A 26,506-nucleotide genomic window follows, 5' to 3' on the forward strand; every position below is an offset into this window, starting at 1 on the left:
AAAGATTGGAAAACTATTCACAAACCATGATACCATCATAAAACAGATAAATGTACTTTCCTGAGGTGCTGGTTTTAGGAAAACACTGTTAAACAATGCATTCTTGTGTTCTGTGCGTTTTCAGCTTTCTCTCGGCCTGAAAACGCCTTAATAGTCACGAATGCACCAAAACTTAGTTTGAACAAAAAAGATTGGAAAACTATTCACAAACAATGATACCATCATTAAAAGGATAAATGTACTTTCCTGAGGTGCTGGTTTTAGGAAAACACTGTTAACCAATGCATTCTTGTGTTCTGTGCGTTTTCAGCGTTCTCTCGGCCTGCAAACGCCTTAATAGTCAAGAAAGCACCAAAACTTAGTTTGAACAAAAAAGGTTGGAAAACTATTAATAAACCATGATACCATCATAAAACAGATACATTTACTTTCCTGATGTGCTAGTTTTAGGTAAACACTGTTAACCAATGCATTCTTGTGTTCTGTGCGTTTTCAGCGTTCTCTCGGCCTGAAAACGCCTTAATAGTCATGAATGCACCAAAACTTAGTTTGAACAAAAATGGTTTGTAAACTATTCACAAACCATGATACCATCATAAAACAGATAAATGTACTTTCCTGAGGTGCTGGTTTTAGGAAAACACTGTTAACCAATGCATTCTTGTGTTCCGTGCGTTTTCAGCTTTCTCTCGACCTGCAAACGCCTTAACAGTCACGAATGCACCAAAACTTAGTTTGAACAAAAAAGATTGGAAAACTATTCACAAACCATGATACCATCATGAAAAGGATAAATGTACTTTCCTGAGGTGCTGGTTTTAGGAAAACACTGTTAACCAATGCATTCTTGTGTTCCGTGCGTTTTCAGCTTTCTCTCGACCTGCAAACGCCTTAACAGTCAAGAATGCACCAAAACTTAGTTTGAACAAAAAAGATTGGAAAACTATTCACAAACCATGATACCATCATGAAAAGGATAAATGTACTTTCCTGAGGTGCTGGTTTTAGGAAAACACTGTTAACCAATGCATTCTTGTGTTCTGTGCGTTTTCAGCCTTCTCTCGGCCTGCAAACGCCTTAACAGATATGGATGCACTTCATAGCACCAAAACTTAGTTTGAACAAAAAAGATTGGAAAACTATTCACAAACCATGATACCATCATGAAAAGGATAAATGTACTTTCCTGAGGTGCTGGTTTTAGGAAAACACTGTTAACCAATGCATTCTTGTGTTCTGTGCGTTTTCAGCGTTCTCTCGGCCTGAAAACGCCTTAATAGTCAAGAAAGCACCAAAACTTAGTTTGAACAAAAAAGGTTGGAAAACTATTAATAAGCCATGATACCATCATAAAACAGATAAATTTACTTTCCTGAGGTGCTAGTTTAAGGAAAACACTGTTAACCAATGCATTCTTGTGTTCTGTGTGTTTTCAGCTTTCTCTCGCCCTGAAAACGCCTTAATAGTCACGAATGCACCAAAACTTAGTTTGAACAAAAAAGATTGGAAAACTATTCACAAACATGATACCATCATAAAACAGATGAATGTAATTTCCTGAGGTGCTGGTTTTAGGAAAACACTGTTAAACAATGCATTCTTGTGTTCTGTGCGTTTTCAGCTTTCTCTCGGCCTGAAAACGCCTTAATGGTCACGAATGCACCAAAACTGAGTTTGAACAAAAAAGATTGGAAAACTATTCACAAACCATGATACCATCATAAAACAGATACATTTACTTTCCTGATGTGCTAGTTTTAGGAAAACACTGTTAACCAATGCGTTCTTGTGTTCTGTGCGTTTTCAGCGTTCTCTCGGCCTGCAAACGCCTTAATAGTCATGAATGCACCAAAACTTAGTTTGAACAAAAAAGGTTGGAAAACTATTAACAAACCATGTGACCATCATAAAAAAGATAAATGTACTTTAATGAGGTGCTGGTTTTAGGAAAACACTGTTAACCAATGCATTCTTGTGTTCTGTGCGTTTTCAGCTTTCTCTCGGCCTGAAAACGCCTTAATAGTCATGAATGCACCAAAACTTAGTTTGAACAAAAATGGTTTGTAAACTATTCACAAACCATGATACCATCATAAAACAGATAAATGTACTTTCCTGAGGTGCTGGTTTTAGGAAAACACTGTTAACCAATGCATTCTTGTGTTCCGTGCGTTTTCAGCTTTCTCTCGACCTGCAAACGCCTTAACAGTCAAGAATGCACCAAAACTTAGTTTGAACAAAAAAGATTGGAAAACTATTCACAAACCATGATACCATCATAAAAAAGATAAATGTACTTTCCTGAGGTGCTAGTTTAAGGAAAACACTGTTAACCAATGCATTCTTGTGTTCTGTGTTTTTTCAATTTTCTCTCGCCCTGAAAACGCCTTAATAGTCACGAATGCACCAAAACTTAGTTTGAACAAAAAAGATTGGGAAACTATTCACAAACCATGATACCATCATAAAACAGATGAATGTAATTTCCTGAGGTGCTGGTTTTAGGAAAACACTGTTAAACAATGCATTCTTGTGTTCTGTGCGTTTTCAGCTTTCTCTCGGCCTGAAAACGCCTTAATAGTCACGAATGCACCAAAACTTAGTTTGAACAAAAATGGTTGGTAAACTATTCACAAACCATGATACCATCATAAAACAGATGAATGTACTTTCCTGAGGTGCTGGTTTTAGGAAAACACTGTTAACCAATGCGTTCTTGTGTTCTGTGCGTTTTCAGCTTTCTCTCGGCCTGAAAACGCCTTAATAGTCACGAATGCACCAAAACTTAGTTTGAACAAAAAAGATTGGAAAACTATTCACAAACCATGATACCATCATTAAAAGGATAAATGTACTTTCCTGAGGTGCTGGTTTTAGGAAAACACTGTTAACCAATGCATTCTTGTGTTCTGTGCGTTTTCAGCGTTCTCTCGGCCTGCAAACGCCTTAATAGTCAAGAAAGCACCAAAACTTAGTTTGAACAAAAAAGGTTGGAAAACTATTAATAAACCATGATACCATCATAAAACAGATAAATTTACTTTCCTGATGTGCTGGTTTTAGGTAAACACTGTTAACCAATGCATTCTTGTGTTCTGTGTGTTTTCAGCGTTCTCTCGGCCTGAAAACGCCTTAATAGTCATGAATGCACCAAAACTTAGTTTGAACAAAAATGGTTTGTAAACTATTCACAAACCATGATACCATCATAAAAAAGATAAATGTACTTTCCTGAGGTGCTAGTTTAAGGAAAACACTGTTAACCAATGCATTCTTGTGTTCTGTGTGTTTTCAGCTTTCTCTCGCCCTGAAAACGCCTTAATAGTCACGAATGCACCAAAACTTAGTTTGAACAAAAAAGATTGGAAAACTATTCACAAACCATGATACCATCATAAAACAGATGAATGTAATTTCCTGAGGTGCTGGTTTTAGGAAAACACTGTTAAACAATGCATTCTTGTGTTCTGTGCGTTTTCAGCTTTCTCTCGGCCTGAAAACGCCTTAATGCACCAAAACTTAGTTTGAACAAAAAAGATTGGAAAACTATTCACAAACCATGATACCATCATGAAAAGGATAAATGTAATTTCCTGAGGTGCTGGTTTTAGGAAAACACTGTTAACCAATGCATTCTTGTGTTCTGTGCGTTTTCAGCGTTCTCTCGGCCTGCAAACGCCTTAATAGTCATGAATGCACCAAAACTTAGTTTGAACAAAAAAGATTGGAAAACTATTCACAAACGATGATACCATCATAAAACAGATGAATGTAATTTCCTGAGGTGCTGGTTTTAGGAAAACACTGTTAAACAATGCATTCTTGTGTTCTGTGCGTTTTCAGCGTTCTCTCGGCCTGCAAACGCCTTAATAGTCACGAATGCACCAAAACTTAGTTTGAACAAAAAAGATTGGAAAACTATTCACAAACCATGATACCATCATTAAAAGGATAAATGTACTTTCCTGAGGTGCTGGTTTTAGGAAAACACTGTTAACCAATGCATTCTTGTGTTCTGTGCGTTTTCAGCGTTCTCTCGGCCTGCAAACGCCTTAATAGTCAAGAAAGCACCAAAACTTAGTTTGAACAAAAAAGGTTGGAAAACTATTAATAAACCATGATACCATCATAAAACAGATAAATTTACTTTCCTGATGTGCTGGTTTTAGGTAAACACTGTTAACCAATGCATTCTTGTGTTCTGTGTGTTTTCAGCGTTCTCTCGGCCTGAAAACGCCTTAATAGTCATGAATGCACCAAAACTTAGTTTGAACAAAAATGGTTTGTAAACTATTCACAAACCGTGATACCATCATAAAAAAGATAAATGTACTTTCCTGAGGTGCTAGTTTAAGGAAAACACTGTTAACCAATGCATTCTTGTGTTCTGTGTGTGTTCAGCTTTCTCTCGGCCTGAAAACGCCTTAATAGTCACGAATGCACCAAAACTTAGTTTGAACAAAAAAGATTGGAAAACTATTCACAAACGATGATACCATCATAAAACAGATGAATGTAATTTCCTGAGGTGCTGGTTTTAGGAAAACACTGTTAAACAATGCATTCTTGTGTTCTGTGCGTTTTCAGCGTTCTCTCGGCCTGCAAACGCCTTAATAGTCACGAATGCACCAAAACTTAGTTTGAACAAAAAAGATTGGAAAACTATTCACAAACCATGATACCATCATTAAAAGGATAAATGTACTTTCCTGAGGTGCTGGTTTTAGGAAAACACTGTTAACCAATGCATTCTTGTGTTCTGTGCGTTTTCAGCGTTCTCTCGGCCTGCAAACGCCTTAATAGTCAAGAAAGCACCAAAACTTAGTTTGAACAAAAAAGGTTGGAAAACTATTAATAAACCATGATACCATCATAAAACAGATAAATTTACTTTCCTGATGTGCTGGTTTTAGGTAAACACTGTTAACCAATGCATTCTTGTGTTCTGTGTGTTTTCAGCGTTCTCTCGGCCTGAAAACGCCTTAATAGTCATGAATGCACCAAAACTTAGTTTGAACAAAAATGGTTTGTAAACTATTCACAAACCATGATACCATCATAAAAAAGATAAATGTACTTTCCTGAGGTGCTGGTTTTAGGAAAACACTGTTAAACAATGCATTCTTGTGTTCTGTGCGTTTTCAGCCTTCTCTCGGCCTGCAAACGCCTTAACAGATATGAATGCACCAAAACTTAATTTGAACAAAAATGGTTGGTAAACTATTCACAAACCATGATACCATCATAAAACAGATAAATTTACTTTCCTGATGTGCTAGTTTTAGGTAAACACTGTTAACCAATGCATTCTTGTGTTCTGTGCGTTTTCAGCTTTCTCTCGGCCTGAAAACGCCTTAATGGTCACGAATGCACCAAAACTTAGTTTGAACAAAAAAGATTGGAAAACTATTCACAAACCATGATACCATCATGAAAAGGATAAATGTACTTTCCTGAGGTGCTGGTTTTAGGAAAACACTGTTAACCAATGCATTCTTGTGTTCCGTGCGTTTTCAGCTTTCTCTCGACCTGCAAACGCCTTAACAGTCAAGAATGCACCAAAACTTAGTTTGAACAAAAAAGATTGGAAAACTATTCACAAACCATGATACCATCATGAAAAGGATAAATGTACTTTCCTGAGGTGCTGGTTTTAGGAAAACACTGTTAACCAATGCATTCTTGTGTTCTGTGCGTTTTCAGCGTTCTCTCGGCCTGCAAACGCCTTAATAGTCATGAATGCACCAAAACTTAGTTTGAACAAAAATGGTTTGTAAACTATTCACAAACCATGATACCATCATGAAAAGGATAAATGTACTTTCCTGAGGTGCTGGTTTTAGGAAAACACTGTTAACCAATGCATTCTTGTGTTCTGTGCGTTTTCAGCGTTCTCTCGGCCTGCAAACGCCTTAATAGTCATGAATGCACCAAAACTTAGTTTGAACAAAAATGGTTTGTAAACTATTCACAAACCATGATACCATCATGAAAAAGATAAATGTACTTTCCTGAGGTGCTAGTTTAAGGAAAACACTGTTAACCAATGCATTCTTGTGTTCTGTGTGTTTTCAGCTTTCTCTCGCCCTGAAAACGCCTTAATAGTCACGAATGCACCAAAACTTAGTTTGAACAAAAAAGATTGGAAAACTATTCACAAACATGAAGGCGTTTTCAGGCCGAGAGAACGCTGAAAACACACAGAACACAAGAATGCATTGGTTAACAGTGTTTACCTAAAACCAGCACATCAGGAAAGTAAATTTATCTGTTTTATGATGGTATCATGGTTTATTAATAGTTTTCCAACCTTTTTTGTTCAAACTAAGTTTTGGTGCTTTCTTGACTATTAAGGCGTTTGCAGGCCGAGAGAACGCTGAAAACGCACAGAACACAAGAATGCATTGGTTAACAGTGTTTTCCTAAAACCAGCACCTCAGGAAAGTACATTTATCCTTTTAATGATGGTATCATGGTTTGTGAATAGTTTTCCAATCTTTTTTGTTCAAACTAAGTTTTGGTGCTTTCTTGACTATTAAGGCGTTTTCAGGCCGAGAGAACGCTGAAAACGCACAGAACACAAGAATGCATTGGTTAACAGTGTTTTCCTAAAACCAGCACCTCAGGAAAGTACATTTATCCTTTTCATGATGGTATCATGGTTTGTGAATAGTTTTCCAATCTTTTTTGTTCAAACTAAGTTTTGGTGCATTCGTGACTATTAAGGCGTTTTCAGGCCGAGAGAAAGCTGAAAACGCACAGAACACAAGAATGCATTGGTTAACAGTGTTTACCTAAAACTAGCACATCAGGAAAGTAAATTTATCTGTTTTATGATGGTATCATGGTTTGTGAATAGTTTACCAACCATTTTTGTTCAAATTAAGTTTTGGTGCATTTATATCTGTTAAGGCGTTTGCAGGCCGAGAGAAGGCTGAAAACGCACAGAACACAAGAATGCATTGTTTAACAGTGTTTTCCTAAAACCAGCACCTCAGGAAAGTACATTTATCTGTTTTATGATGGTATCATGGTTTGTGAATAGTTTTCCAATCTTTTTTGTTCAAACTAAGTTTTGGTGCATTCGTGACTGTTAAGGCGTTTTCAGGCCGAGAGGACGCTGAAAACGCACAGAACACAAGAATGCATTGGTTAACAGTGCTTTCCTAAAACTAGAACCTCAGGAAAGTACATTTATCCTTTTCATGATGGTATCATGGTTTGTGAATAGTTTTCCAATCTTTTTAATGGTCACGAATGCACCAAAACTGAGTTTGAACAAAAAAGATTGGAAAACTATTCACAAACCATGATACCATCATAAAACAGATACATTTACTTTCCTGATGTGCTAGTTTTAGGAAAACACTGTTAACCAATGCGTTCTTGTGTTCTGTGCGTTTTCAGCGTTCTCTCGGCCTGCAAACGCCTTAATAGTCATGAATGCACCAAAACTTAGTTTGAACAAAAAAGGTTGGAAAACTATTAACAAACCATGTGACCATCATAAAAAAGATAAATGTACTTTAATGAGGTGCTGGTTTTAGGAAAACACTGTTAACCAATGCATTCTTGTGTTCTGTGCGTTTTCAGCTTTCTCTCGGCCTGAAAACGCCTTAATAGTCATGAATGCACCAAAACTTAGTTTGAACAAAAATGGTTTGTAAACTATTCACAAACCATGATACCATCATAAAACAGATAAATGTACTTTCCTGAGGTGCTGGTTTTAGGAAAACACTGTTAACCAATGCATTCTTGTGTTCCGTGCGTTTTCAGCTTTCTCTCGACCTGCAAACGCCTTAACAGTCAAGAATGCACCAAAACTTAGTTTGAACAAAAAAGATTGGAAAACTATTCACAAACCATGATACCATCATAAAAAAGATAAATGTACTTTCCTGAGGTGCTAGTTTAAGGAAAACACTGTTAACCAATGCATTCTTGTGTTCTGTGTGTTTTCAGCTTTCTCTCGCCCTGAAAACGCCTTAATAGTCACGAATGCACCAAAACTTAGTTTGAACAAAAAAGATTGGAAAACTATTCACAAACCATGATACCATCATAAAACAGATGAATGTAATTTCCTGAGGTGCTGGTTTTAGGAAAACACTGTTAAACAATGCATTCTTGTGTTCTGTGCGTTTTCAGCTTTCTCTCGGCCTGAAAACGCCTTAATGCACCAAAACTTAGTTTGAACAAAAAAGATTGGAAAACTATTCACAAACCATGATACCATCATGAAAAGGATAAATGTAATTTCCTGAGGTGCTGGTTTTAGGAAAACACTGTTAACCAATGCATTCTTGTGTTCTGTGCGTTTTCAGCGTTCTCTCGGCCTGCAAACGCCTTAATAGTCATGAATGCACCAAAACTTAGTTTGAACAAAAAAGATTGGAAAACTATTCACAAACGATGATACCATCATAAAACAGATGAATGTAATTTCCTGAGGTGCTGGTTTTAGGAAAACACTGTTAAACAATGCATTCTTGTGTTCTGTGCGTTTTCAGCGTTCTCTCGGCCTGCAAACGCCTTAATAGTCACGAATGCACCAAAACTTAGTTTGAACAAAAAAGATTGGAAAACTATTCACAAACCATGATACCATCATTAAAAGGATAAATGTACTTTCCTGAGGTGCTGGTTTTAGGAAAACACTGTTAACCAATGCATTCTTGTGTTCTGTGCGTTTTCAGCGTTCTCTCGGCCTGCAAACGCCTTAATAGTCAAGAAAGCACCAAAACTTAGTTTGAACAAAAAAGGTTGGAAAACTATTAATAAACCATGATACCATCATAAAACAGATAAATTTACTTTCCTGATGTGCTGGTTTTAGGTAAACACTGTTAACCAATGCATTCTTGTGTTCTGTGTGTTTTCAGCGTTCTCTCGGCCTGAAAACGCCTTAATAGTCATGAATGCACCAAAACTTAGTTTGAACAAAAATGGTTTGTAAACTATTCACAAACCGTGATACCATCATAAAAAAGATAAATGTACTTTCCTGAGGTGCTAGTTTAAGGAAAACACTGTTAACCAATGCATTCTTGTGTTCTGTGTGTGTTCAGCTTTCTCTCGGCCTGAAAACGCCTTAATAGTCACGAATGCACCAAAACTTAGTTTGAACAAAAAAGATTGGAAAACTATTCACAAACGATGATACCATCATAAAACAGATGAATGTAATTTCCTGAGGTGCTGGTTTTAGGAAAACACTGTTAAACAATGCATTCTTGTGTTCTGTGCGTTTTCAGCGTTCTCTCGGCCTGCAAACGCCTTAATAGTCACGAATGCACCAAAACTTAGTTTGAACAAAAAAGATTGGAAAACTATTCACAAACCATGATACCATCATTAAAAGGATAAATGTACTTTCCTGAGGTGCTGGTTTTAGGAAAACACTGTTAACCAATGCATTCTTGTGTTCTGTGCGTTTTCAGCGTTCTCTCGGCCTGCAAACGCCTTAATAGTCAAGAAAGCACCAAAACTTAGTTTGAACAAAAAAGGTTGGAAAACTATTAATAAACCATGATACCATCATAAAACAGATAAATTTACTTTCCTGATGTGCTGGTTTTAGGTAAACACTGTTAACCAATGCATTCTTGTGTTCTGTGTGTTTTCAGCGTTCTCTCGGCCTGAAAACGCCTTAATAGTCATGAATGCACCAAAACTTAGTTTGAACAAAAATGGTTTGTAAACTATTCACAAACCATGATACCATCATAAAAAAGATAAATGTACTTTCCTGAGGTGCTGGTTTTAGGAAAACACTGTTAAACAATGCATTCTTGTGTTCTGTGCGTTTTCAGCCTTCTCTCGGCCTGCAAACGCCTTAACAGATATGAATGCACCAAAACTTAATTTGAACAAAAATGGTTGGTAAACTATTCACAAACCATGATACCATCATAAAACAGATAAATTTACTTTCCTGATGTGCTAGTTTTAGGTAAACACTGTTAACCAATGCATTCTTGTGTTCTGTGCGTTTTCAGCTTTCTCTCGGCCTGAAAACGCCTTAATGGTCACGAATGCACCAAAACTTAGTTTGAACAAAAAAGATTGGAAAACTATTCACAAACCATGATACCATCATGAAAAGGATAAATGTACTTTCCTGAGGTGCTGGTTTTAGGAAAACACTGTTAACCAATGCATTCTTGTGTTCCGTGCGTTTTCAGCTTTCTCTCGACCTGCAAACGCCTTAACAGTCAAGAATGCACCAAAACTTAGTTTGAACAAAAAAGATTGGAAAACTATTCACAAACCATGATACCATCATGAAAAGGATAAATGTACTTTCCTGAGGTGCTGGTTTTAGGAAAACACTGTTAACCAATGCATTCTTGTGTTCTGTGCGTTTTCAGCGTTCTCTCGGCCTGCAAACGCCTTAATAGTCATGAATGCACCAAAACTTAGTTTGAACAAAAATGGTTTGTAAACTATTCACAAACCATGATACCATCATGAAAAGGATAAATGTACTTTCCTGAGGTGCTGGTTTTAGGAAAACACTGTTAACCAATGCATTCTTGTGTTCTGTGCGTTTTCAGCGTTCTCTCGGCCTGCAAACGCCTTAATAGTCATGAATGCACCAAAACTTAGTTTGAACAAAAATGGTTTGTAAACTATTCACAAACCATGATACCATCATGAAAAAGATAAATGTACTTTCCTGAGGTGCTAGTTTAAGGAAAACACTGTTAACCAATGCATTCTTGTGTTCTGTGTGTTTTCAGCTTTCTCTCGCCCTGAAAACGCCTTAATAGTCACGAATGCACCAAAACTTAGTTTGAACAAAAAAGATTGGAAAACTATTCACAAACATGAAGGCGTTTTCAGGCCGAGAGAACGCTGAAAACACACAGAACACAAGAATGCATTGGTTAACAGTGTTTACCTAAAACCAGCACATCAGGAAAGTAAATTTATCTGTTTTATGATGGTATCATGGTTTATTAATAGTTTTCCAACCTTTTTTGTTCAAACTAAGTTTTGGTGCTTTCTTGACTATTAAGGCGTTTGCAGGCCGAGAGAACGCTGAAAACGCACAGAACACAAGAATGCATTGGTTAACAGTGTTTTCCTAAAACCAGCACCTCAGGAAAGTACATTTATCCTTTTAATGATGGTATCATGGTTTGTGAATAGTTTTCCAATCTTTTTTGTTCAAACTAAGTTTTGGTGCTTTCTTGACTATTAAGGCGTTTTCAGGCCGAGAGAACGCTGAAAACGCACAGAACACAAGAATGCATTGGTTAACAGTGTTTTCCTAAAACCAGCACCTCAGGAAAGTACATTTATCCTTTTCATGATGGTATCATGGTTTGTGAATAGTTTTCCAATCTTTTTTGTTCAAACTAAGTTTTGGTGCATTCGTGACTATTAAGGCGTTTTCAGGCCGAGAGAAAGCTGAAAACGCACAGAACACAAGAATGCATTGGTTAACAGTGTTTACCTAAAACTAGCACATCAGGAAAGTAAATTTATCTGTTTTATGATGGTATCATGGTTTGTGAATAGTTTACCAACCATTTTTGTTCAAATTAAGTTTTGGTGCATTTATATCTGTTAAGGCGTTTGCAGGCCGAGAGAAGGCTGAAAACGCACAGAACACAAGAATGCATTGTTTAACAGTGTTTTCCTAAAACCAGCACCTCAGGAAAGTACATTTATCTGTTTTATGATGGTATCATGGTTTGTGAATAGTTTTCCAATCTTTTTTGTTCAAACTAAGTTTTGGTGCATTCGTGACTGTTAAGGCGTTTTCAGGCCGAGAGGACGCTGAAAACGCACAGAACACAAGAATGCATTGGTTAACAGTGCTTTCCTAAAACTAGAACCTCAGGAAAGTACATTTATCCTTTTCATGATGGTATCATGGTTTGTGAATAGTTTTCCAATCTTTTTAATGGTCACGAATGCACCAAAACTGAGTTTGAACAAAAAAGATTGGAAAACTATTCACAAACCATGATACCATCATAAAACAGATACATTTACTTTCCTGATGTGCTAGTTTTAGGAAAACACTGTTAACCAATGCGTTCTTGTGTTCTGTGCGTTTTCAGCGTTCTCTCGGCCTGCAAACGCCTTAATAGTCATGAATGCACCAAAACTTAGTTTGAACAAAAAAGGTTGGAAAACTATTAACAAACCATGTGACCATCATAAAAAAGATAAATGTACTTTAATGAGGTGCTGGTTTTAGGAAAACACTGTTAACCAATGCATTCTTGTGTTCTGTGCGTTTTCAGCTTTCTCTCGGCCTGAAAACGCCTTAATAGTCATGAATGCACCAAAACTTAGTTTGAACAAAAATGGTTTGTAAACTATTCACAAACCATGATACCATCATAAAACAGATAAATGTACTTTCCTGAGGTGCTGGTTTTAGGAAAACACTGTTAACCAATGCATTCTTGTGTTCCGTGCGTTTTCAGCTTTCTCTCGACCTGCAAACGCCTTAACAGTCAAGAATGCACCAAAACTTAGTTTGAACAAAAAAGATTGGAAAACTATTCACAAACCATGATACCATCATGAAAAGGATAAATGTACTTTCCTGAGGTGCTGGTTTTAGGAAAACACTGTTAACCAATGCATTCTTGTGTTCTGTGCGTTTTCAGCGTTCTCTCGGCCTGCAAACGCCTTAATAGTCATGAATGCACCAAAACTTAGTTTGAACAAAAATGGTTTGTAAACTATTCACAAACCATGATACCATCATAAAAAAGATAAATGTACTTTCCTGAGGTGCTAGTTTAAGGAAAACACTGTTAACCAATGCATTCTTGTGTTCTGTGTTTTTTCAATTTTCTCTCGCCCTGAAAACGCCTTAATAGTCACGAATGCACCAAAACTTAGTTTGAACAAAAAAGATTGGGAAACTATTCACAAACCATGATACCATCATAAAACAGATGAATGTAATTTCCTGAGGTGCTGGTTTTAGGAAAACACTGTTAAACAATGCATTCTTGTGTTCTGTGCGTTTTCAGCTTTCTCTCGGCCTGAAAACGCCTTAATAGTCACGAATGCACCAAAACTTAGTTTGAACAAAAATGGTTGGTAAACTATTCACAAACCATGATACCATCATAAAACAGATGAATGTACTTTCCTGAGGTGCTGGTTTTAGGAAAACACTGTTAACCAATGCGTTCTTGTGTTCTGTGCGTTTTCAGCTTTCTCTCGGCCTGAAAACGCCTTAATAGTCACGAATGCACCAAAACTTAGTTTGAACAAAAAAGATTGGAAAACTATTCACAAACCATGATACCATCATTAAAAGGATAAATGTACTTTCCTGAGGTGCTGGTTTTAGGAAAACACTGTTAACCAATGCATTCTTGTGTTCTGTGCGTTTTCAGCGTTCTCTCGGCCTGCAAACGCCTTAATAGTCAAGAAAGCACCAAAACTTAGTTTGAACAAAAAAGGTTGGAAAACTATTAATAAACCATGATACCATCATAAAACAGATAAATTTACTTTCCTGATGTGCTGGTTTTAGGTAAACACTGTTAACCAATGCATTCTTGTGTTCTGTGTGTTTTCAGCGTTCTCTCGGCCTGAAAACGCCTTAATAGTCATGAATGCACCAAAACTTAGTTTGAACAAAAATGGTTTGTAAACTATTCACAAACCATGATACCATCATAAAAAAGATAAATGTACTTTCCTGAGGTGCTAGTTTAAGGAAAACACTGTTAACCAATGCATTCTTGTGTTCTGTGTGTTTTCAGCTTTCTCTCGCCCTGAAAACGCCTTAATAGTCACGAATGCACCAAAACTTAGTTTGAACAAAAAAGATTGGAAAACTATTCACAAACCATGATACCATCATAAAACAGATGAATGTAATTTCCTGAGGTGCTGGTTTTAGGAAAACACTGTTAAACAATGCATTCTTGTGTTCTGTGCGTTTTCAGCTTTCTCTCGGCCTGAAAACGCCTTAATGCACCAAAACTTAGTTTGAACAAAAAAGATTGGAAAACTATTCACAAACCATGATACCATCATGAAAAGGATAAATGTAATTTCCTGAGGTGCTGGTTTTAGGAAAACACTGTTAACCAATGCATTCTTGTGTTCTGTGCGTTTTCAGCGTTCTCTCGGCCTGCAAACGCCTTAATAGTCATGAATGCACCAAAACTTAGTTTGAACAAAAAAGATTGGAAAACTATTCACAAACGATGATACCATCATAAAACAGATGAATGTAATTTCCTGAGGTGCTGGTTTTAGGAAAACACTGTTAAACAATGCATTCTTGTGTTCTGTGCGTTTTCAGCGTTCTCTCGGCCTGCAAACGCCTTAATAGTCACGAATGCACCAAAACTTAGTTTGAACAAAAAAGATTGGAAAACTATTCACAAACCATGATACCATCATTAAAAGGATAAATGTACTTTCCTGAGGTGCTGGTTTTAGGAAAACACTGTTAACCAATGCATTCTTGTGTTCTGTGCGTTTTCAGCGTTCTCTCGGCCTGCAAACGCCTTAATAGTCAAGAAAGCACCAAAACTTAGTTTGAACAAAAAAGGTTGGAAAACTATTAATAAACCATGATACCATCATAAAACAGATAAATTTACTTTCCTGATGTGCTGGTTTTAGGTAAACACTGTTAACCAATGCATTCTTGTGTTCTGTGTGTTTTCAGCGTTCTCTCGGCCTGAAAACGCCTTAATAGTCATGAATGCACCAAAACTTAGTTTGAACAAAAATGGTTTGTAAACTATTCACAAACCGTGATACCATCATAAAAAAGATAAATGTACTTTCCTGAGGTGCTAGTTTAAGGAAAACACTGTTAACCAATGCATTCTTGTGTTCTGTGTGTGTTCAGCTTTCTCTCGGCCTGAAAACGCCTTAATAGTCACGAATGCACCAAAACTTAGTTTGAACAAAAAAGATTGGAAAACTATTCACAAACGATGATACCATCATAAAACAGATGAATGTAATTTCCTGAGGTGCTGGTTTTAGGAAAACACTGTTAAACAATGCATTCTTGTGTTCTGTGCGTTTTCAGCGTTCTCTCGGCCTGCAAACGCCTTAATAGTCACGAATGCACCAAAACTTAGTTTGAACAAAAAAGATTGGAAAACTATTCACAAACCATGATACCATCATTAAAAGGATAAATGTACTTTCCTGAGGTGCTGGTTTTAGGAAAACACTGTTAACCAATGCATTCTTGTGTTCTGTGCGTTTTCAGCGTTCTCTCGGCCTGCAAACGCCTTAATAGTCAAGAAAGCACCAAAACTTAGTTTGAACAAAAAAGGTTGGAAAACTATTAATAAACCATGATACCATCATAAAACAGATAAATTTACTTTCCTGATGTGCTGGTTTTAGGTAAACACTGTTAACCAATGCATTCTTGTGTTCTGTGTGTTTTCAGCGTTCTCTCGGCCTGAAAACGCCTTAATAGTCATGAATGCACCAAAACTTAGTTTGAACAAAAATGGTTTGTAAACTATTCACAAACCATGATACCATCATAAAAAAGATAAATGTACTTTCCTGAGGTGCTGGTTTTAGGAAAACACTGTTAAACAATGCATTCTTGTGTTCTGTGCGTTTTCAGCCTTCTCTCGGCCTGCAAACGCCTTAACAGATATGAATGCACCAAAACTTAATTTGAACAAAAATGGTTGGTAAACTATTCACAAACCATGATACCATCATAAAACAGATAAATTTACTTTCCTGATGTGCTAGTTTTAGGTAAACACTGTTAACCAATGCATTCTTGTGTTCTGTGCGTTTTCAGCTTTCTCTCGGCCTGAAAACGCCTTAATGGTCACGAATGCACCAAAACTTAGTTTGAACAAAAAAGATTGGAAAACTATTCACAAACCATGATACCATCATGAAAAGGATAAATGTACTTTCCTGAGGTGCTGGTTTTAGGAAAACACTGTTAACCAATGCATTCTTGTGTTCCGTGCGTTTTCAGCTTTCTCTCGACCTGCAAACGCCTTAACAGTCAAGAATGCACCAAAACTTAGTTTGAACAAAAAAGATTGGAAAACTATTCACAAACCATGATACCATCATGAAAAGGATAAATGTACTTTCCTGAGGTGCTGGTTTTAGGAAAACACTGTTAACCAATGCATTCTTGTGTTCTGTGCGTTTTCAGCGTTCTCTCGGCCTGCAAACGCCTTAATAGTCATGAATGCACCAAAACTTAGTTTGAACAAAAATGGTTTGTAAACTATTCACAAACCATGATACCATCATGAAAAGGATAAATGTACTTTCCTGAGGTGCTGGTTTTAGGAAAACACTGTTAACCAATGCATTCTTGTGTTCTGTGCGTTTTCAGCGTTCTCTCGGCCTGCAAACGCCTTAATAGTCATGAATGCACCAAAACTTAGTTTGAACAAAAATGGTTTGTAAACTATTCACAAACCATGATACCATCATGAAAAAGATAAATGTACTTTCCTGAGGTGCTAGTTTAAGGAAAACACTGTTAACCAATGCATTCTTGTGTTCTGTGTGTTTTCAGCTTTCTCTCGCCCTGAAAACGCCTTAATAGTCACGAATGCACCAAAACTTAGTTTGAACAAAAAAGATTGGAAAACTATTCACAAACATGATACCATCATAAAACAGATGAATGTAATTTCCTGAGGTGCTGGTTTTAGGAAAACACTGTTAAACAATGCATTCTTGTGTTCTGTGCGTTTTCAGCTTTCTCTCGGCCTGAAAACGCCTTAATGGTCACGAATGCACCAAAACTGAGTTTGAACAAAAAAGATTGGAAAACTATTCACAAACCATGATACCATCATAAAACAGATACATTTACTTTCCTGATGTGCTAGTTTTAGGAAAACACTGTTAACCAATGCGTTCTTGTGTTCTGTGCGTTTTCAGCGTTCTCTCGGCCTGCAAACGCCTTAATAGTCATGAATGCACCAAAACTTAGTTTGAACAAAAAAGGTTGGAAAACTATTAACAAACCATGTGACCATCATAAAAAAGATAAATGTACTTTAATGAGGTGCTGGTTTTAGGAAAACACTGTTAACCAATGCATTCTTGTGTTCTGTGTGTTTTCAGCTTTCTCTCGGCCTGAAAACGCCTTAATAGTCATGAATGCACCAAAACTTAGTTTGAACAAAAATGGTTTGTAAACTATTCACAAACCATGATACCATCATAAAACAGATAAATGTACTTTCCTGAGGTGCTGGTTTTAAGAAAACACTGTTAACCAATGCATTCTTGTGTTCCGTGCGTTTTCAGCTTTCTCTCGACCTGCAAACGCCTTAACAGTCAAGAATGCACCAAAACTTAGTTTGAACAAAAAAGATTGGAAAACTATTCACAAACCATGATACCATCATGAAAAGGATAAATGTACTTTCCTGAGGTGCTGGTTTTAGGAAAACACTGTTAACCAATGCATTCTTGTGTTCTGTGCGTTTTCAGCGTTCTCTCGGCCTGCAAACGCCTTAATAGTCATGAATGCACCAAAACTTAGTTTGAACAAAAATGGTTTGTAAACTATTCACAAACCATGATACCATCATAAAAAAGATAAATGTACTTTCCTGAGGTGCTAGTTTAAGGAAAACACTGTTAACCAATGCATTCTTGTGTTCTGTGTTTTTTCAATTTTCTCTCGCCCTGAAAACGCCTTAATAGTCACGAATGCACCAAAACTTAGTTTGAACAAAAAAGATTGGGAAACTATTCACAAACCATGATACCATCATAAAACAGATGAATGTAATTTCCTGAGGTGCTGGTTTTAGGAAAACACTGTTAAACAATGCATTCTTGTGTTCTGTGCGTTTTCAGCTTTCTCTCGGCCTGAAAACGCCTTAATAGTCACGAATGCACCAAAACTTAGTTTGAACAAAAATGGTTGGTAAACTATTCACAAACCATGATACCATCATAAAACAGATGAATGTACTTTCCTGATGTGCTGGTTTTAGGAAAACACTGTTAACCAATGCGTTCTTGTGTTCTGTGCGTTTTCAGCTTTCTCTCGGCCTGAAAACGCCTTAATAGTCACGAATGCACCAAAACTTAGTTTGAACAAAAAAGATTGGAAAACTATTCACAAACCATGATACCATCATTAAAAGGATAAATGTACTTTCCTGAGGTGCTGGTTTTAGGAAAACACTGTTAACCAATGCATTCTTGTGTTCTGTGCGTTTTCAGCGTTCTCTCGGCCTGCAAACGCCTTAATAGTCAAGAAAGCACCAAAACTTAGTTTGAACAAAAAAGGTTGGAAAACTATTAATAAACCATGATACCATCATAAAACAGATAAATTTACTTTCCTGATGTGCTGGTTTTAGGTAAACACTGTTAACCAATGCATTCTTGTGTTCTGTGTGTTTTCAGCGTTCTCTCGGCCTGAAAACGCCTTAATAGTCATGAATGCACCAAAACTTAGTTTGAACAAAAATGGTTTGTAAACTATTCACAAACCATGATACCATCATAAAAAAGATAAATGTACTTTCCTGAGGTGCTAGTTTAAGGAAAACACTGTTAACCAATGCATTCTTGTGTTCTGTGTGTTTTCAGCTTTCTCTCGCCCTGAAAACGCCTTAATAGTCACGAATGCACCAAAACTTAGTTTGAACAAAAAAGATTGGAAAACTATTCACAAACCATGATACCATCATAAAACAGATGAATGTAATTTCCTGAGGTGCTGGTTTTAGGAAAACACTGTTAAACAATGCATTCTTGTGTTCTGTGCGTTTTCAGCTTTCTCTCGGCCTGAAAACGCCTTAATGCACCAAAACTTAGTTTGAACAAAAAAGATTGGAAAACTATTCACAAACCATGATACCATCATGAAAAGGATAAATGTAATTTCCTGAGGTGCTGGTTTTAGGAAAACACTGTTAACCAATGCATTCTTGTGTTCTGTGCGTTTTCAGCGTTCTCTCGGCCTGCAAACGCCTTAATAGTCATGAATGCACCAAAACTTAGTTTGAACAAAAATGGTTTGTAAACTATTCACAAACCGTGATACCATCATAAAAAAGATAAATGTACTTTCCTGAGGTGCTAGTTTAAGGAAAACACTGTTAACCAATGCATTCTTGTGTTCTGTGTGTGTTCAGCTTTCTCTCGGCCTGAAAACGCCTTAATAGTCACGAATGCACCAAAACTTAGTTTGAACAAAAAAGATTGGAAAACTATTCACAAACGATGATACCATCATAAAACAGATGAATGTAATTTCCTGAGGTGCTGGTTTTAGGAAAACACTGTTAAACAATGCATTCTTGTGTTCTGTGCGTTTTCAGCGTTCTCTCGGCCTGCAAACGCCTTAATAGTCATGAATGCACCAAAACTTAGTTTGAACAAAAAAGGTTGGAAAACTATTAACAAACCATTTTACCATCATAAAAAAGATAAATGTACTTTCCTGAGGTGCTGGTTTTAGGAAAACACTGTTAACCAATGCATTCTTGTGTTCTGTGCGTTTTCAGCGTTCTCTCGGCCTGAAAACGCCTTAACAGTCACGAATGCACCAAAACTTAGTTTGAACAAAAAAGATTGGAAAACTATTCACAAACCATGATACCATCATGAAAAGGATAAATGTACTTTCCTGAGGTTCTAGTTTTAGGAAAGCACTGTTAACCAATGCATTCTTGTGTTCTGTGCGTTTTCAGCGTCCTCTCGGCCTGAAAACGCCTTAACAGTCACGAATGCACCAAAACTTAGTTTGAACAAAAAAGATTGGAAAACTATTCACAAACCATGATACCATCATAAAACAGATAAATGTACTTTCCTGAGGTGCTGGTTTTAGGAAAACACTGTTAAACAATGCATTCTTGTGTTCTGTGCGTTTTCAGCCTTCTCTCGGCCTGAAAACGCCTTAACAGATATGAATGCACCAAAACTTAATTTGAACAAAAATGGTTGGTAAACTATTCACAAACCATGATACCATCATAAAACAGATAAATTTACTTTCCTGATGTGCTAGTTTTAGGTAAACACTGTTAACCAATGCATTCTTGTGTTCTGTGCGTTTTCAGCTTTCTCTCGGCCTGAAAACGCCTTAATAGTCACGAATGCACCAAAACTTAGTTTGAACAAAAAAGATTGGAAAACTATTCACAAACCATGATACCATCATGAAAAGGATAAATGTACTTTCCTGAGGTGCTGGTTTTAGGAAAACACTGTTAACCAATGCATTCTTGTGTTCTGTGCGTTTTCAGCGTTCTCTCGGCCTGAAAACGCCTTAATTCAAGAAAGCACCAAAACTTAGTTTGAACAAAAAAGGTTGGAAAACTATTAATAAACCATGATACCATCATAAAACAGAAAAATTTACTTTCCTGATGTGCTGGTTTTAGGTAAACACTGTTAACCAATGCATTCTTGTGTTCTGTGTGTTTTCAGCGTTCTCTCGGCCTGAAAACGCCTTAATAGTCATGAATGCACCAAAACTTAGTTTGAACAAAAATGGTTTGTAAACTATTCACAAACCATGATACCATCATAAAAAAGATAAATGTACTTTCCTGAGGTGCTAGTTTAAGGAAAACACTGTTAACCAATGCATTCTTGTGTTCTGTGTGTTTTCAGCTTTCTCTCGCCCTGAAAACGCCTTAATAGTCACGAATGCACCAAAACTTAGTTTGAACAAAAAAGATTGGAAAACTATTCACAAACCATGATACCATCATAAAACAGATGAATGTAATTTCCTGAGGTGCTGGTTTTAGGAAAACACTGTTAAACAATGCATTCTTGTGTTCTGTGCGTTTTCAGCTTTCTCTCGGCCTGAAAACGCCTTAATGGTCACGAATGCACCAAAACTTAGTTTGAACAAAAAAGATTGGAAAACTATTCACAAACCATGATACCATCATGAAAAGGATAAATGTACTTTCCTGAGGTGCTGGTTTTAGGAAAACACTGTTAACCAATGCATTCTTGTGTTCCGTGCGTTTTCAGCTTTCTCTCGACCTGCAAACGCCTTAACAGTCAAGAATGCACCAAAACTTAGTTTGAACAAAAAAGATTGGAAAACTATTCACAAACCATGATACCATCATGAAAAGGATAAATGTACTTTCCTGAGGTGCTGGTTTTAGGAAAACACTGTTAACCAATGCATTCTTGTGTTCTGTGCGTTTTCAGCGTTCTCTCGGCCTGCAAACGCCTTAATAGTCATGAATGCACCAAAACTTAGTTTGAACAAAAATGGTTTGTAAACTATTCACAAACCATGATACCATCATGAAAAGGATAAATGTACTTTCCTGAGGTGCTGGTTTTAGGAAAACACTGTTAACCAATGCATTCTTGTGTTCTGTGCGTTTTCAGCGTTCTCTCGGCCTGCAAACGCCTTAATAGTCATGAATGCACCAAAACTTAGTTTGAACAAAAATGGTTTGTAAACTATTCACAAACCATGATACCATCATGAAAAAGATAAATGTACTTTCCTGAGGTGCTAGTTTAAGGAAAACACTGTTAACCAATGCATTCTTGTGTTCTGTGTGTTTTCAGCTTTCTCTCGCCCTGAAAACGCCTTAATAGTCACGAATGCACCAAAACTTAGTTTGAACAAAAAAGATTGGAAAACTATTCACAAACATGATACCATCATAAAACAGATGAATGTAATTTCCTGAGGTGCTGGTTTTAGGAAAACACTGTTAAACAATGCATTCTTGTGTTCTGTGCGTTTTCAGCTTTCTCTCGGCCTGAAAACGCCTTAATGGTCACGAATGCACCAAAACTGAGTTTGAACAAAAAAGATTGGAAAACTATTCACAAACCATGATACCATCATAAAACAGATACATTTACTTTCCTGATGTGCTAGTTTTAGGAAAACACTGTTAACCAATGCGTTCTTGTGTTCTGTGCGTTTTCAGCGTTCTCTCGGCCTGCAAACGCCTTAATAGTCATGAATGCACCAAAACTTAGTTTGAACAAAAAAGGTTGGAAAACTATTAACAAACCATGTGACCATCATAAAAAAGATAAATGTACTTTAATGAGGTGCTGGTTTTAGGAAAACACTGTTAACCAATGCATTCTTGTGTTCTGTGCGTTTTCAGCTTTCTCTCGGCCTGAAAACGCCATAACAGTCACGAATGCACCAAAACGTAGTTTGAACAAAAAAGATTGGAAAACTATTCACAAACCATGATACCATCATAAAACAGATACATTTACTTTCCTGAGGTGCTGGTTTTAGGAAAACACTGTTAAACAATGCATTCTTGTGTTCTGTGCGTTTTCAGCCTTCTCTCGGCCTGCAAACGCCTTAACAGATATGAATGCACCAAAACTTAGTTTGAACAAAAATGGTTGGTAAACTATTCACAAACCATGATACCATCATGAAAAGGATAAATGTACTTTCCTGAGGTGCTGGTTTTAGGAAAACACTGTTAACCAATGCATTCTTGTGTTCTGTGTGTTTTCAGCTTTCTCTCGCCCTGAAAACGCCTTAATAGTCACGAATGCACCAAAACTTAGTTTGAACAAAAAAGATTGGAAAACTATTCACAAACCATGATACCATCATAAAACAGATGAATGTAATTTCCTGAGGTGCTGGTTTTAGGAAAACACTGTTAACCAATGCATTCTTGTGTTCTGTGCGTTTTCAGCGTTCTCTCGGCCTGCAAACGCCTTAATAGTCAAGAAAGCACCAAAACTTAGTTTGAACAAAAAAGGTTGGAAAACTATTAATAAACCATGATACCATCATAAAACAGATACATTTACTTTCCTGATGTGCTAGTTTTAGGTAAACACTGTTAACCAATGCATTCTTGTGTTCTGTGCGTTTTCAGCGTTCTCTCGGCCTGAAAACGCCTTAATAGTCATGAATGCACCAAAACTTAGTTTGAACAAAAATGGTTTGTAAACTATTCACAAACCATGATACCATCATAAAACAGATAAATGTACTTTCCTGAGGTGCTGGTTTTAGGAAAACACTGTTAACCAATGCATTCTTGTGTTCTGTGCGTTTTCAGCGTTCTCTCGGCCTGAAAACGCCTTAATGCACCAAAACTTAGTTTGAACAAAAAAGATTGGAAAACTATTCACAAACCATGATACCATCATGAAAATGATAAATGTACTTTCCTGAGGTGCTGGTTTTAGGAAAGCACTGTTAACCAATGCATTCTTGTGTTCTGTGCGTTTTCAGCTTTCTCTCGGCCTGACAACGCCTTAATAGTCACGAATGCACCAAAACTTAGTTTGAACAAAAAAGATTGGAAAACTATTCACAAACCATGATACCATCATTAAAAGGATAAATGTACTTTCCTGAGGTGCTGGTTTTAGGAAAACACTGTTAACCAATGCATTCTTGTGTTCTGTGCGTTTTCAGCGTTCTCTCGGCCTGCAAACGCCTTAATAGTCAAGAAAGCACCAAAACTTAGTTTGAACAAAAAAGGTTGGAAAACTATTAATAAACCATGATACCATCATAAAACAGATACATTTACTTTCCTGATGTGCTAGTTTTAGGTAAACACTGTTAACCAATGCATTCTTGTGTTCTGTGCGTTTTCAGCGTTCTCTCGGCCTGAAAACGCCTTAATAGTCATGAATGCACCAAAACTTAGTTTGAACAAAAATGGTTTGTAAACTATTCACAAACCATGATACCATCATAAAACAGATAAATGTACTTTCCTGAGGTGCTGGTTTTAGGAAAACACTGTTAACCAATGCATTCTTGTGTTCTGTGCGTTTTCAGCGTTCTCTCGGCCTGAAAACGCCTTAATGCACCAAAACTTAGTTTGAACAAAAAAGATTGGAAAACTATTCACAAACCATGATACCATCATTAAAAGGATAAATGTACTTTCCTGAGGTGCTGGTTTTAGGAAAGCACTGTTAACCAATGCATTCTTGTGTTCTGTGCGTTTTCAGCTTTCTCTCGGCCTGAAAACGCCTTAATAGTCACGAATGCACCAAAACTTAGTTTGAACAAAAAAGATTGGAAAACTATTCACAAACCATGATACCATCATGAAAAGGATAAATGTACTTTCCTGAGGTGCTGGTTTTAGGAAAACACTGTTAACCAATGCATTCTTGTGTTCCGTGCGTTTTCAGCTTTCTCTCGACCTGCAAACGCCTTAACAGTCAAGAATGCACCAAAACTTAGTTTGAACAAAAAAGATTGGAAAACTATTCACAAACCATGATACCATCATGAAAAGGATAAATGTACTTTCCTGAGGTGCTGGTTTTAGGAAAACACTGTTAACCAATGCATTCTTGTGTTCTGTGCGTTTTCAGCCTTCTCTCGGCCTGCAAACGCCTTAACAGATATGAATGCACTTCATAGCACCAAAACTTAGTTTGAACAAAAAAGGTTGGAAAACTATTAATAAACCATGATACCATCATAAAACAGATACATTTACTTTCCTGATGTGCTAGTTTTAGGTAAACACTGTTAACCAATGCATTCTTGTGTTCTGTGCGTTTTCAGCGTTCTCTCGGCCTGAAAACGCCTTAATAGTCAAGAAAGCACCAAAACTTAGTTTGAACAAAAAAGGTTGGAAAACTATTAATAAACCATGATACCATCATAAAACAGATAAATTTACTTTCCTGATGTGCTAGTTTTAGGTAAACACTGTTAACCAATGCATTCTTGTGTTCTGTGTGTTTTCAGCGTTCTCTCGGCCTGAAAACGCCTTAATATTCATGAATGCACCAAAACTTAGTTTGAACAAAAATGGTTTGTAAACTATTCACAAACCATGATACCATCATAAAACAGATAAATTTACTTTCCTGATGTGCTAGTTTTAGGTAAACACTGTTAACCAATGCATTCTTGTGTTCTGTGCGTTTTCAGCTTTCTCTCGGCCTGAAAACGCCTTAATAGTCACGAATGCACCAAAACTTAGTTTGAACAAAAAAGGTTGGAAAACTATTAATAAACCATGATACCATCATAAAACAGATACATTTACTTTCCTGATGTGCTAGTTTTAGGTAAACACTGTTAACCAATGCATTCTTGTGTTCTGTGCGTTTTCAGCGTTCTCTCGGCCTGAAAACGCCTTAATAGTCATGAATGCACCAAAACTTAGTTTGAACAAAAATGGTTTGTAAACTATTCACAAACCATGATACCATCATAAAACAGATGAATGTAATTTCCTGAGGTGCTGGTTTTAGGAAAACACTGTTAACCAATGCATTCTTGTGTTCTGTGCGTTTTCAGCGTTCTCTCGGCCTGCAAACGCCTTAATAGTCAAGAAAGCACCAAAACTTAGTTTGAACAAAAAAGGTTGGAAAACTATTAATAAACCATGATACCATCATAAAACAGATACATTTACTTTCCTGATGTGCTAGTTTTAGGTAAACACTGTTAACCAATGCATTCTTGTGTTCTGTGCGTTTTCAGCGTTCTCTCGGCCTGAAAACGCCTTAATAGTCATGAATGCACCAAAACTTAGTTTGAACAAAAATGGTTTGTAAACTATTCACAAACCATGATACCATCATAAAACAGATAAATGTACTTTCCTGAGGTGCTGGTTTTAGGAAAACACTGTTAACCAATGCATTCTTGTGTTCTGTGCGTTTTCAGCGTTCTCTCGGCCTGAAAACGCCTTAATGCACCAAAACTTAGTTTGAACAAAAAAGATTGGAAAACTATTCACAAACCATGATACCATCATGAAAATGATAAATGTACTTTCCTGAGGTGCTGGTTTTAGGAAAGCACTGTTAACCAATGCATTCTTGTGTTCTGTGCGTTTTCAGCTTTCTCTCGGCCTGACAACGCCTTAATAGTCACGAATGCACCAAAACTTAGTTTGAACAAAAAAGATTGGAAAACTATTCACAAACCATGATACCATCATTAAAAGGATAAATGTACTTTCCTGAGGTGCTGGTTTTAGGAAAACACTGTTAACCAATGCATTCTTGTGTTCTGTGCGTTTTCAGCGTTCTCTCGGCCTGCAAACGCCTTAATAGTCAAGAAAGCACCAAAACTTAGTTTGAACAAAAAAGGTTGGAAAACTATTAATAAACCATGATACCATCATAAAACAGATACATTTACTTTCCTGATGTGCTAGTTTTAGGTAAACACTGTTAACCAATGCATTCTTGTGTTCTGTGCGTTTTCAGCGTTCTCTCGGCCTGAAAACGCCTTAATAGTCATGAATGCACCAAAACTTAGTTTGAACAAAAATGGTTTGTAAACTATTCACAAACCATGATACCATCATAAAACAGATAAATGTACTTTCCTGAGGTGCTGGTTTTAGGAAAACACTGTTAACCAATGCATTCTTGTGTTCTGTGCGTTTTCAGCGTTCTCTCGGCCTGAAAACGCCTTAATGCACCAAAACTTAGTTTGAACAAAAAAGATTGGAAAACTATTCACAAACCATGATACCATCATTAAAAGGATAAATGTACTTTCCTGAGGTGCTGGTTTTAGGAAAGCACTGTTAACCAATGC

This window comes from Gasterosteus aculeatus, chromosome 17 (genome assembly GCF_964276395.1).
Source record: "Gasterosteus aculeatus chromosome 17, fGasAcu3.hap1.1, whole genome shotgun sequence".
Lineage (NCBI taxonomy): Eukaryota > Metazoa > Chordata > Actinopteri > Perciformes > Gasterosteidae > Gasterosteus > Gasterosteus aculeatus.